This window comes from Mustela nivalis, assembly GCF_964662115.1.
Source record: "Mustela nivalis genome assembly, chromosome: 2".
NCBI lineage: Eukaryota > Metazoa > Chordata > Mammalia > Carnivora > Mustelidae > Mustela > Mustela nivalis.
Window position 1 is genome coordinate 140,140,535 of NC_139021.1, and position 11,638 is coordinate 140,152,172.

Here is an 11,638-nt window from a genome sequence, read left to right on the forward strand (position 1 = left end):
CGCTCAGTGGTGACCAAAGCCCCAGACTGTGTTTCCTCTCACAACCATATGGTGTCACCAGCACTTCACAGACTGTCCTGTGAGAAGTGGGGAGTCTGATCAGCCACGTGCCTGCTTATCCAAAGAACCAGGCACGGACGAACAGACCTTTGATAGAGGGCAGACAGGTTTCCTTTTTGTGTTTGCTTTCATAGACGTCTACTTACCGGTTAACTTTGTGTAAAATATCCCTGCTTCAGCCTCTGTATTTCTCACTTAGAAAATAGACGTAGACTTTACATGAGGGGCAACCTGCAGATAAGAATGGCTCTTTGTTGAGCACCTTTCTGGTGCAAGCATGTGCTAGGGGAGAAGGCTCCCCCCTCTGGATTTTACAGATTAAACTGAGGCCAACTGTGAAGATGAAGCAAGAGGCGGCTCGGGAGCCACTGTGCAGACCATCTTGCCCAGTGTGGCAGCTTAGGAATGTGGCAGCCCCAGCCTGGGTCTGGACAAATGATAGCCCCCAAACACGCAGCCCATGTCACAATGCCTGGGGGAAGCCAGCTGTCCTCAGGCTTGCATAGGTGGTTTCAGGTGTGAGGTGAAAATTTTGCAGTTCAATGATGTATGTATGTGTTTCACTTGGCCATCCATGCATCTCTCCATTCATGTGGAGAGAATCATAATCCCATCTCCACATTTTCCTTAACCAAATCACTGAAACTTTCTAGTCCTTGTCTTTAAAAAAAGAGAAAAAAAAGTTTTTATTTTTTTTAAGAGAGAGAGAACATAAGCAGGGGAAGTGGCAGAGAGAGAGAGAGAGGCAGACCCCCCCCCCCCATTTTGCAGGACTTGATCCCAGGACACTGAGATCATAACCTGATCTAAAGGCAGATCCTTAAGCAACTGAGCCACCTAGGAGACCCTAATCCTTGTCTCTAAGAGAATGGTAATGCTTTCTTTGCAGAACTGACGGAGGATTCCTGAGGTCATGGGTGTGAGATGCAGAACGGGGTCAGACAGGTCATGAGTATATGGCAATTGGTAGCTATTGTCTTCACTGTGATAACAGTTAACACAAGACTGTTGGGTACCAAACATGAGCTAGTACCATGCTTGGCTCTGCACACATAGAGAAACTGGTCCAACATAATACTTGCCTCCGAAGAGCTTCTAATCCAATCAAGGAGCAAATCACATGCCAAATAATAATTACTCAAAGCTGGCTGGAATCGTGTTCCAAGAGAGAAACCCCAAGTCCCAGGAGAACCCAAAGCAGGAGAAGTTACTGTGAAGGTAGGAAAGGAAAATTAGCCTAGACCTTTGGATCTAAACACAGGTAGGAAACAGAGGGACAGAGGTCACCTTCAAGGTGGTGCAGAGGGAAGCCAACCCCACCACCCAGGGTTCCATTTGCTGAATAAATCAGAACACGGCCTGCAGCCTACTAGAAGTTTCCATGCAATATACTCAAGAAAGCCTCTTTCTTCCCTAAGGCTTGCGGTAGCTGACAAACTGGGTCACAAAGGTGCCTCCTTGAGGTCTCACAGAATTCCTGTGAAGAGAGGAACTGTGGAATTTGCTCAGAAAACTTTCCAAAGTGCCAAGAGGAAGGCTCAGCACTTATCTCAGGTACTGGCACTTGCATTTAGCAAGACCCTGTAACACAGGGTAACACGGTTTCCTTATGGCTAATTATAGCGCAGAGCCATACAAGTTAACCACTAGAACAATTACTTTGCTCCTGGGAAGGTCAGTGAAGGCTTCAAGAAGGAGGTGGCATTCCTCTGGGCCTTGGTCAGATTTGGGGAAGATGTTCTAGAAAGAATGAAGAGCAGATAAGACAGAGGCAGAGGTCAGAATGCACAGTGTCTAGATCTGATAAATCAGCCGAGTCTGTTGCAACAGAGGACACCTGGGCCACCGACAAGAATTCTAGTTCCAAGGGCTTCAAAGACTGCTTCCACTGTAAGGTTCTGGACTCAGGTTTGGAATGCATTATCTCATGGTATCTTCCGCACATAAATAACGACCATCTTTGTTCTTTGAGAGGTTTAGTGAGATAAGTGAAAAGGTCTCAACGAGAAAGGCTGTTAAAACTGGAATTCAACCCTGACCCCAGTCCCTAGCTAAAGTCATGACGCAATGTCAGCTTCCCGTGAGATATGACTGGAAAAGTACATTAGGGTCAGGTCAGGGATGGCCTTGAATACCTAGCAGAGTGTCACACTGAACGACGCTAAAGCTCCATAGTGAGACCACTTTGGAGGTCTGAAGGATGCCATAGAGTCTCCTTGAGCCTGAGAAGAAAGGTGCATGCAAACTCAAGCCAATGAACAACCCAGTGCATAGGCCAGAAAAATCTCTGATATGAGCGAGGGCAGTGTTGGCCCTGGGAGTGTGGCTCCAGATTCCAGGGCCCAGGAAAAGCTTTCCAGGTACTGGGGATGCTCACTCTGCCATTCTTTGGCAATTCTCTGGGCTTCCATCATCTTCACGACCCAGAGGGGCACATGACTTGTCTCCAGAGTGACCTTTACTCGTACCCAGTAAAAATGAGCCACCCAGCAGGCTGATGGTGGTATGAGAGGAACCAGGTATGAGAGGAAACAGGGTGATAGGGACGAGAATTTAGTGCCTTGCAGGCCTTCTTGGCATCACCGGACCTTGGGTGGTTCCTCCTCTCCCTGATGGAGGAGGAAGGGAACTCAATAGAGCTGCTGGGAAAACAGGCTCCGGGAGCACGACCAGCAGCCAGCTACGAGTCAGGTCACCTTGACGAAATGGTTGAAGACCTTGGGCAGATCTCTCTGTCATCTGCAAAACAGTAGGATGGACCAGGTGATCCTGAATAGCCTCCCGAGTTTATTTTGGTCTTGTTGTCATTCCTTTTTTTTTTTTTTTTTTTTTTATTGTGGTTAAAAAAAAAAAATCGCAAAACCTAAAATTTACCATCTCAACCATCTTTAAGCACACAGTTCAATATGCCAAGGATACTCACATCATTCATTGCACAACTGATCTTCACAACTTCTTTTGTCTTGTAAAAGCGAAACTCCATACCCATTAAACAGCCCCCCACACCCACCCCTTCTGTGCCCGCCACTTTACTTTCTGTTTCTAGAAGTCTGACTGCTTTGCATACCTCATATAAATGGAGTCATACGACATTTGTCTTCCCATGACTGGCTTATTTCACTTTGTACAATCTCATCAAGGTCCATCCACACTGTAGCATGTGACGGGATTTCCTCCCATTTTAAGACTGAAGAATATTCTGGTTCATGTATATACCACATTATGTTTATCTCTTTACCCACCGGTGGACCTTTAGGTTGCTTCCACCTCTAGGCTCTTGTGAAAAATGCTGCCATGCATGTGGCTGTGCAGATATCTTTTTCAGACCCTGCTTGACTCCCAGGTTTAACACACAGTGAGTTTGGCTGCATGTTTTATTACTGCTTTATTTAAAACAAAAACCAAAAAACGCAGAACCTCTTCAAGAGTGAACACACTGAAATGAACACTTCAGATGCTGCAGGGCACGTTTATTTTAGGAAATTTAAACATTCAAAACTCATATTCTGACATTCAACAAATTCCTAAAGCTGCACCACACGAAGGAGTGAGAACATTCCTAGATCTGGGCCTTGCAGAGAGACCTGGCATTCTGTAGCATAATTAAGAACTTCAGGCACAACATCATCCCAGAAACCCTTTCTGCAGATAATGGGTATCTATTAATATAAATCATTTGCTAGATGAGCCATGCATTGACTTGTTGGAAAATATGGAAAATTTTATGCCAGTTGTGCAGAAAAACATCCTTCAAATTCAGTCATGTATACTGTGCCTCCAGGGAAAAACACTTCAAATCCATATATTTTCCTATGAAAGGAAGGTCTGCTTCTCTTTCCCAGGAAGCACGGTTGAAGGGTCTGGCCAAGGATCAGGCTTGCAGGAATGTTCCTAAATATTGGAACCTGCCCCTCCAGCACAATGACTCAGTGGGATGGTGGATGTTTGTTACATGATTAATTCTTTAGCAAAGGTGTGCCTGCTGGTTGTGGTGCCGAAGTGACTTAAATGACTAATTATAGAGTCCTCTTTAGAGAAAACTGTCATGAACCCTGACTGATCCATTGAAACTTTCCTGGCTGGGTTCATTTCTATAATCAGAATTGCTGTCTCGGAGAGCCAAGCCATTCTTTTTAATAACCGTCCCAAGCCCTGGTCTGGAAGCCTGGCTCTGAAGAGCATATGCTAACCAGGTGGGGGAGGCAGAGAGAGGGAGGGGCTGCGGTAGCAGAAGAAGGAACTAACCATGGGAGCTCAGAGGAGGGGAACTAACTCAGGCTGACCAGAAAAGCAGCACAAAATGAAGATGATATCTGTCCTGGGCACTGAAGGATGAAGAGGAGTACAACAGCAGAAAAGCAGCAGGAAGGGCAGTCAAGGCTGGGGAAACAGCATGTGTGCGAAGATCTTTTAATGTTTGGAAACACGTCAAATGGCAGTCGGACTGAAGAGCAGATGACACATGAGGTGAAGCCATGTGAAGTCCTCTTCACAAAGCATGGGCACTCCAGGACGGGGCCACAGGACCCACAGAGACCCCCGCCAGGAGCCTGGTGCATAGCCAGTCTGATTCCTGGTCTCCCTGAATGTCCATGGCATCTGACCAGAGAGAAGCCACAGCTTTCCCTGTGGACCTGAGCACCTAGGGCCAAGGATGGAGAGTAGATATTCCCTCACAGGGGGCAAAAGGCACCAGCCTGTGGGGAGGAGACACTGAGTTACCAAAGAGGAGACCTTGCCAGGAAAAAGCCTTGAGCTGATGTTTCCTCTGGTGAGGCTGAGGAGAGTGTGAATACCCACCCCCACTTGCTTTTTCAGGAAGGGGCCCCAGCAAGCCCTGTCATAGACTGGAAGCTCACTACCACCCCTGAGATGCAGAAAGAGCATCCGAACAGATCCCTGGGTGTCCTGACAGTCTGCCAACGCGGGCATGTTCTTGACACCTTGAGAGATTGACCAGAGTCCATGAGGCGACGTGACTGGAGGCAGGGAGGAGACTTTCATCTTCTCTCAGAAGGACTGGCTGGTGGTAGCGTATTATTGTCCAAAGCAGGGTATTTGTGGATTGGGACAAAATGTTGTGTTTTTTGTTGTTGTTGTTGTTTGTTTGTTTGTTTTATCCCAAAGACAGTTCTTCTGTCTGAGACATACGCTATACTGAAGGTGGCACTAGGAAAAGAGACACTGTGGACTGTGTGGCATTTCTAAGCTCTCAGGGATGCTTTTCCCTCTAAACATTTTTAGAATGAAACAGAGCATCTTGGGAAGCCCCTTCATGAAGGGAACTCCCTAGGCTGGTCTCTCTTTGTCTGGGAGCTCTGAGGACATTCTCCTCTGTGCTGAAAATGGAGATGGTTTTTAAAACAATAGCTTGTAATTAGATGAGAAGTAGGCAGAGCTGGGAAGAGCTATAGCGATCTCCTAGAACATATGTGCCCAAGATGTGGAGTGCGAAGACACTTATATTTCTTAGCATTGTAGTTATTTTCTATATAATGACATAGCTTTAAAGTGCCAACACATTGTTGCCAATCACAAGTCTACATATTAAAAAGTGTAGACTCTCTCTCTCTCATGTTTTATCCTTTACCAAAATGTAACCATTATTACCAATTTGCAATATTTCCTTGTAGACCTTGTTGTAGGCACATACCATGTGAGCGTGTTGATACAGACCTACATAGCCAGGTGTAGACAGAGAGAGACAGAACCGAACTGAGACAGAAACAGGGATAGAGACCCACTGAATGACAGTAATTCCTTCCTGTTCACCCCGGACAGGGAATCTGAGGAGGTAGGATGTTGGAAACAGAGAGAGAGGAGTAGGGTTTTTGTTTCCAGCCAGCAGAGGGGGGAAGGTCCTCACCTATTGACACATCCCTTTGGGAAGAAGAAAAAGCCAATATGTGGAGAGGAGGAAAGGCTGGAGGAGCCAAGTGCATGGGGATGTTGGAATTTCCAAAACTAACAGAAGAGCTGGGATTAGAAACACCCAGCACAGTGAAGGGTCTAAGTCTTCTCCATTTCTGGGTTCCTGCAGGATCTTTGTAGAGAATGGACCACATGCACTAAAGCCCAGAGAGGCTTTAAGGTCGAATGGCAAGTGTGCTAGCAGTGGACGAAATCACAGTAGGCAACTGACAATACAATATCTTAAGGATGATGTGGAGCCTTGGAACTCTTACTTGTTGCTGGTGGGAATGAAAATCATACTGACACTTTGGAGCACAGTCTGAGTGTCTTATAAAGTTGAACATACACTTACCATATGACCACTTCTAGATAGTGATCCAAGAGAAATGATAGCGTATATCCAAACAAAGGTTGTATACAGATGCTCATAGGACCTTTATTCACAACGGCCAAAAAACTAGAAGTAACCCAAATATATCTATCAACTGGTGAACAGATAAATAAATTTTGGCTTATCTATACAATGGAATTCTGGTCAGTGACAAAAAAGAATGGCATACAGACACATAACATCATATAGCTGAATCTAAAAACCATTATCTTAAGTGAAAGAAGCCAGAAGTAAAATACTACATACTGCATGATTCCATTTACATGAGATTCTACAGAAAAGCAAAACTGTCGTGACAAAAAAATAGATCAGTGGTTTCCTGGGGCCAGGAGCCTGGGGAGGACAACTGGCCACCAAGAGGTATAAGAGAACTCTTGTGGGAAATAGACACATTCTGTATCATGATTGCAGAGCTGTGGGTCCATGACTGCATACATTTGTCACAACTCTTCAAATTGAACACTTGAAATAAGTTTACCTCAACCATAGCTGAATAAAAATTTATATTTTACTAAAACCGAGGATAATTTTTTAATTCAAGAAAAAAAAGTGAGGGGGTGCCTGGGTGGCTCAGTGGGTTAAGCCTCTGCCTTGGGCTCGGGTCATGATTTCGGGGTCCTGGGATCAAGCCCCGCATTGGACTCTCTGCTTGGTAGGGAGCCTGCTCCCACCCCCTGCCTGCCTCTCTGCCTACTTGTGATCTCTGTCAAATAAATAAATAAAATCTTTAAAAAAAAAAAAGTGACAAGGAAATTGAGCTCTGGATTGAGAAATGGGCTATAACTATATAAAGCAGAGATTTCCAAAAATTATTAGGGAACGACTTTAAATAAATAGATCTTAAAACTTAGTTGAAATGAGTATTGTTTCAGAAACATAGAATTTAATAGGTTGAATCAATAGAAAAGTTCTTAACTGGTTTCACCATGCTGGTATAACCCAGATGTCCTCAAACTTATCAAGGATAGTGAGCTTAAGGGAGCACGATCCACAGACTACCTTGACTTCTGACACCAACTGCAAGTTCAGAGACCCTGAGACCATGCTTGGGTTGGTAATTCACCAGAGGAATTCATAAACTCACTGGAAGCCGTTATATTCATGGTTATCATTTTTTTTTTTTAATAGGGAAGGGATACAGATCAAAATTAGCCTAAAAAAGAGATTCAGAGGGCGGAGTTTAAATAAATCCCAAACCCAGAGCTTCCAGTTGTCCTCTGTGAGGTCATGACCTTCCCAGCAGTGATGTGTGACAAACACACACAGAGTATTAGCGACTGGAGAAGCTCACCCCGGCCTTGGTGACCACAGTTTTTGTTGAGACTCAATCATGTGAACCTGATTGGTTGCCCATGTGACCAGCCTTAGTTTCCTTATCCTAAATACCATTGTTACTCTCTGGCTCTACCAATTTTAAGTTCAAGCAAAAGAAAAAAAAAAAAAAAGGAGAAGTAAATTCATACCATGATTGAGAAACTACAGCTAAAGCAGAGTTTTTAGACAATTGCCGTATTCATTTGCATTACAATGACTTTCTGGTATATTTTGATATTTGGTAAGGCAAATTTTGCCTCATTGTTCTTTCATGTATCTTTCATAACTACTCTCAGACATTTATGTTTCCTTATAAAATTTGAATTCTGTATTAGTTAAGTTGCATTCAGTTACAAGTGCACATTTTTTATGCTCCATGAGTTAAGCTTAATTGCTGTATAAAAATCTTCCAAAAGATTACATTATGATTTGGCACTCAAATGAAAAAGTTATTGTGAATGAAGAAATTCATATAGATAGCAGTGGAACATAAATTTGGTATTAGCAAAGGAGATTTGTCATCACAGAAATTACTTCATTTTTCTATTTTCTTGCAAAGCAATAATCAAGAGGTTTATAAAACTAAGAATGAAATCTATCCTCACCCCCACACCCAAACCCACATACAAATAAAATCTATTCTGTTTTGCTACTAAGATGCATGCAAAAGGACTGCAATGCAATGGAAAATTTGCCAAATCTCTTGAAATAGATAAAATAAATTCCAAAGCAATGAGAGGTAATGTCATCAATTCCTGTGTTTTGAAAGACTATCATTAAGATGTCAAACATCTGTTTATCAAAACTTCTTGCCAACTTTGAGCAGAAGACAACGGTGGAGCACTCTTTAAGAAATGTTCCATCACCAGTGTTCCTAACGGCGAAAGGATAATATTGTGTGACCATGCAAACGTCAGTGACTCTGAGTCCAAAAATGATAGAAGAGTTAGACTTTGCCTGTGAGACTGCTTTGGAACACCTTAGCACCTTTATTTCACTTCTAGGGTTCCTTTTAAGCATGCACACCATGATGCATGAGATGGAAACTAACCCAGATTAGACCAATGAGAGTGCAGTCGTACCCCTGCCACAGCAATTGGCCAGGTAGAGTGAGGCTCTGGGCTTTGTTCATTCCTGGATCTAACTGCCCCTCCTCTTGCTGGATTTTGAAAGTCATCCTATGATCACAAGAGGAATCAGCCCTAAAATGAAACCAACACAGGGATAACAAAGCAGTGGAGCAAAAGAACCTGGATCACTGGTGACATTATGGTTCAGCTCAAGACAATTTCAACTGGACTTTCTGTTTCTTGCCAATCAAAGTTTCTAGCCAAATGAAGCCTCAGTAAATGTCAAAGGATAGAGCAAATGATGATGAGCGGGGACTCTTGAGGCAGACTTATTGGGGACACAGTGATTCAGCCCCTAGTAATTGATTCACCTGGTAAGCCATTGGTTATGTCTATTGAGGACTCCTTGTAAAAGACCCTAAAAGCTTGGCTGTGAGGCACACTGTGGAAGTAGGGCATCTTTATATACTTTTTAAAAATTAGGAAGAGTGGGAATCAGGGATATCATCAAGAAAAAAGATATTTGCAGCTGATGTGTGCACATTGTTGTGGTTCATGAATTTCTAGATCTTGATTACACTTTCGTGTATCACAGAATGAGAATCTGGGCCTGATGAAGTCAAGCAACATTTTTATTTTATTTTCACTTTAATGCTAGCTGCTTCATAAACTGTTCTCACTGAGCCCAGATATACGGCAGGACCAATCAGTTTAAAAAAATGTGTTATACTGCTGGCATGGATCACTGCTGAGTGAGCAGATGAAGCTAGCTGAATCTAGAAGTAGCTGCGATGGTCTAAGAGTCACAAGTCTTTACCCACATCTGCCTCTTGCTAGCAAAGTTTTCTGCCTGCCCTGTGGGGTTTTTGAAGGACAAAACACTCTCTTAGCCCCTGTCAAGAGTATAGCATGCCAAAGTTATAGAAGTTGTCACAAAGCCAGTCAATCTGAATGTCGACTGACTTAAATTCAAAATCTAGGTTATTTTAGGGTCTTTACAAAGCTAGAATGGCTTTTCTCTTTATTTTAATTTTTTAGATGCTTTTCTCTTTAAAACTTGGCAGATTGGTGTTTTTGTTTTTAATCCTTGAGCTTTGTTAGTTTCCTTTCCTGTGCCTACTTGCCCATAACTTATTCTTCTAGTCTGATGACTGCTTTTTAATGAGTTCAGCCTGTACCTTCTCGGACAAATCAAGAGTGTGAGGAGTGTGTTAATTAGCTATCAGATCTAGCCTGGTTTTTGAAGTTCAGAGCTTTTGGAATGCTACAGAAGTGTAAATATAATCATGGCTTTTTGCATTTGGTAATTATATCTCAGCTGAAACTTGAGGGAGCTTCCCACTTTGGGATTCTGCTACCCGTGACCTCTGAATGGTTCTGTCATTAATGGCCGGTCTCTGGAGACCTATACCCAAAGGAAATGGCTTCCTGTTTTGTTCTGAGTGGCCCTTCTTCCTTGTAACCTTCCTTACTTTTGACCAAACATCCTATTTCAGGATGGAGAAAATGAACCTTCTTCCCCACCCCCTCATGGGGTGAGGAGGAATGAGGCAGGAGTAAGAAAGTTCATCTGGGGGTAAATTGCCTTCTTATGACTATACTCACCTTGTACCAAATTATACCAAATATTTCTGGGCCTTCAAATCAAACATCTGCCTACTCCTGCAAGAAGCCTGCATGCTCACCTAAACTGATCTTTCTCGCCCCCAGTCTAGAAACACCCTCTTTTTCATAACACTTCCCATTTATGTCCTGGTGCTGGCCCTGGGCCGGACTCTGGGGTCCCATAGATGAACAAAAGAACTCACAGTCTGGGTCAAGGAGAGACCTCTTGAATAGACCCTTTAGGTCCATAAGCTTACTAAGAACCTAGAGACTGAGTGGGAGATCAGGGAGATCAATCGGGGAAGCTTTTCAACTTTGTACACCAGTAGGTGATTCCCAGGTGAAGTGGCGGGAAGGCATTCAGGCAGATGGCCACCCCTGACAGGTGGGCATGTCAGCCCTGCTTTGCTACACCATTCAACACTGTAACTGATCACCCCATTGTCCTAGTGATACTTTTAAGTGTTGTATTGTGAGTCAGTTCTTCCTGTCTCTGAAAAGGTGTTCTCCCAACGGCCTACTTCCATAAAACAGTGTGGACACTTAATATATAAGGAGTAAAAGAATGAGTGAATGGATGAGTAAGTGTGGGCCAAACTAGACCATGCTACTTGGACTCCAGCAGGAGTGGGGAAACATGCCAGGAGCTGGTGCTCCAGGCCATCAGGCACTATCCTCTGCCCAATGGTTGGGATTTTGGGGGAAAGAGAATGTGAGATGGGGTCAAGGGCTAGCAATTCTGGATTTGTCCCTAAAGCCTGAAAGGGCAGTCATCGGAATGCGTTGGTCGTAAAGATTCCTCATCCCTATGCCAAAAAGGAAAAAAAAAAAAAGTCCATTAAAAACAACAACAACAACAACAACAACAACAACAACAAAAAGCCAAACGCTCGGGGTATCTGGGAGGCTCAGTGGGTTAAAGCCTCTGCCTTCGGCTCTGGTCAGGGTCCCAGGGTCTTGGGATCCGGCCCCGCCCGCATCGGGCTCTCTCCGCTGCAGGGAACCTGCTTCCCTTTCTCTCTCTCTGCCTGCCTCTCTGCCTACTTGTGATTTCTGTCTGTCAAATAAATAAATAAAATCTTAAAATTAAAAAAAAAAACGCTCAAAAAATCGCTGAGCTGAAAGCTATCTTTGACCCACCGCTCAGGGGCAGGTGCTTTCAGATCCAAGTAAGGCAGTCCAGAGTCTCTCCTTTTGCTCCAGGCAGTGCCCCTAACCAATGGAGTCAGGGGCCTAGGGTCACCACTCACGAAGGACTGAGCTAAGCTAACGCTTAGCTAGCTTG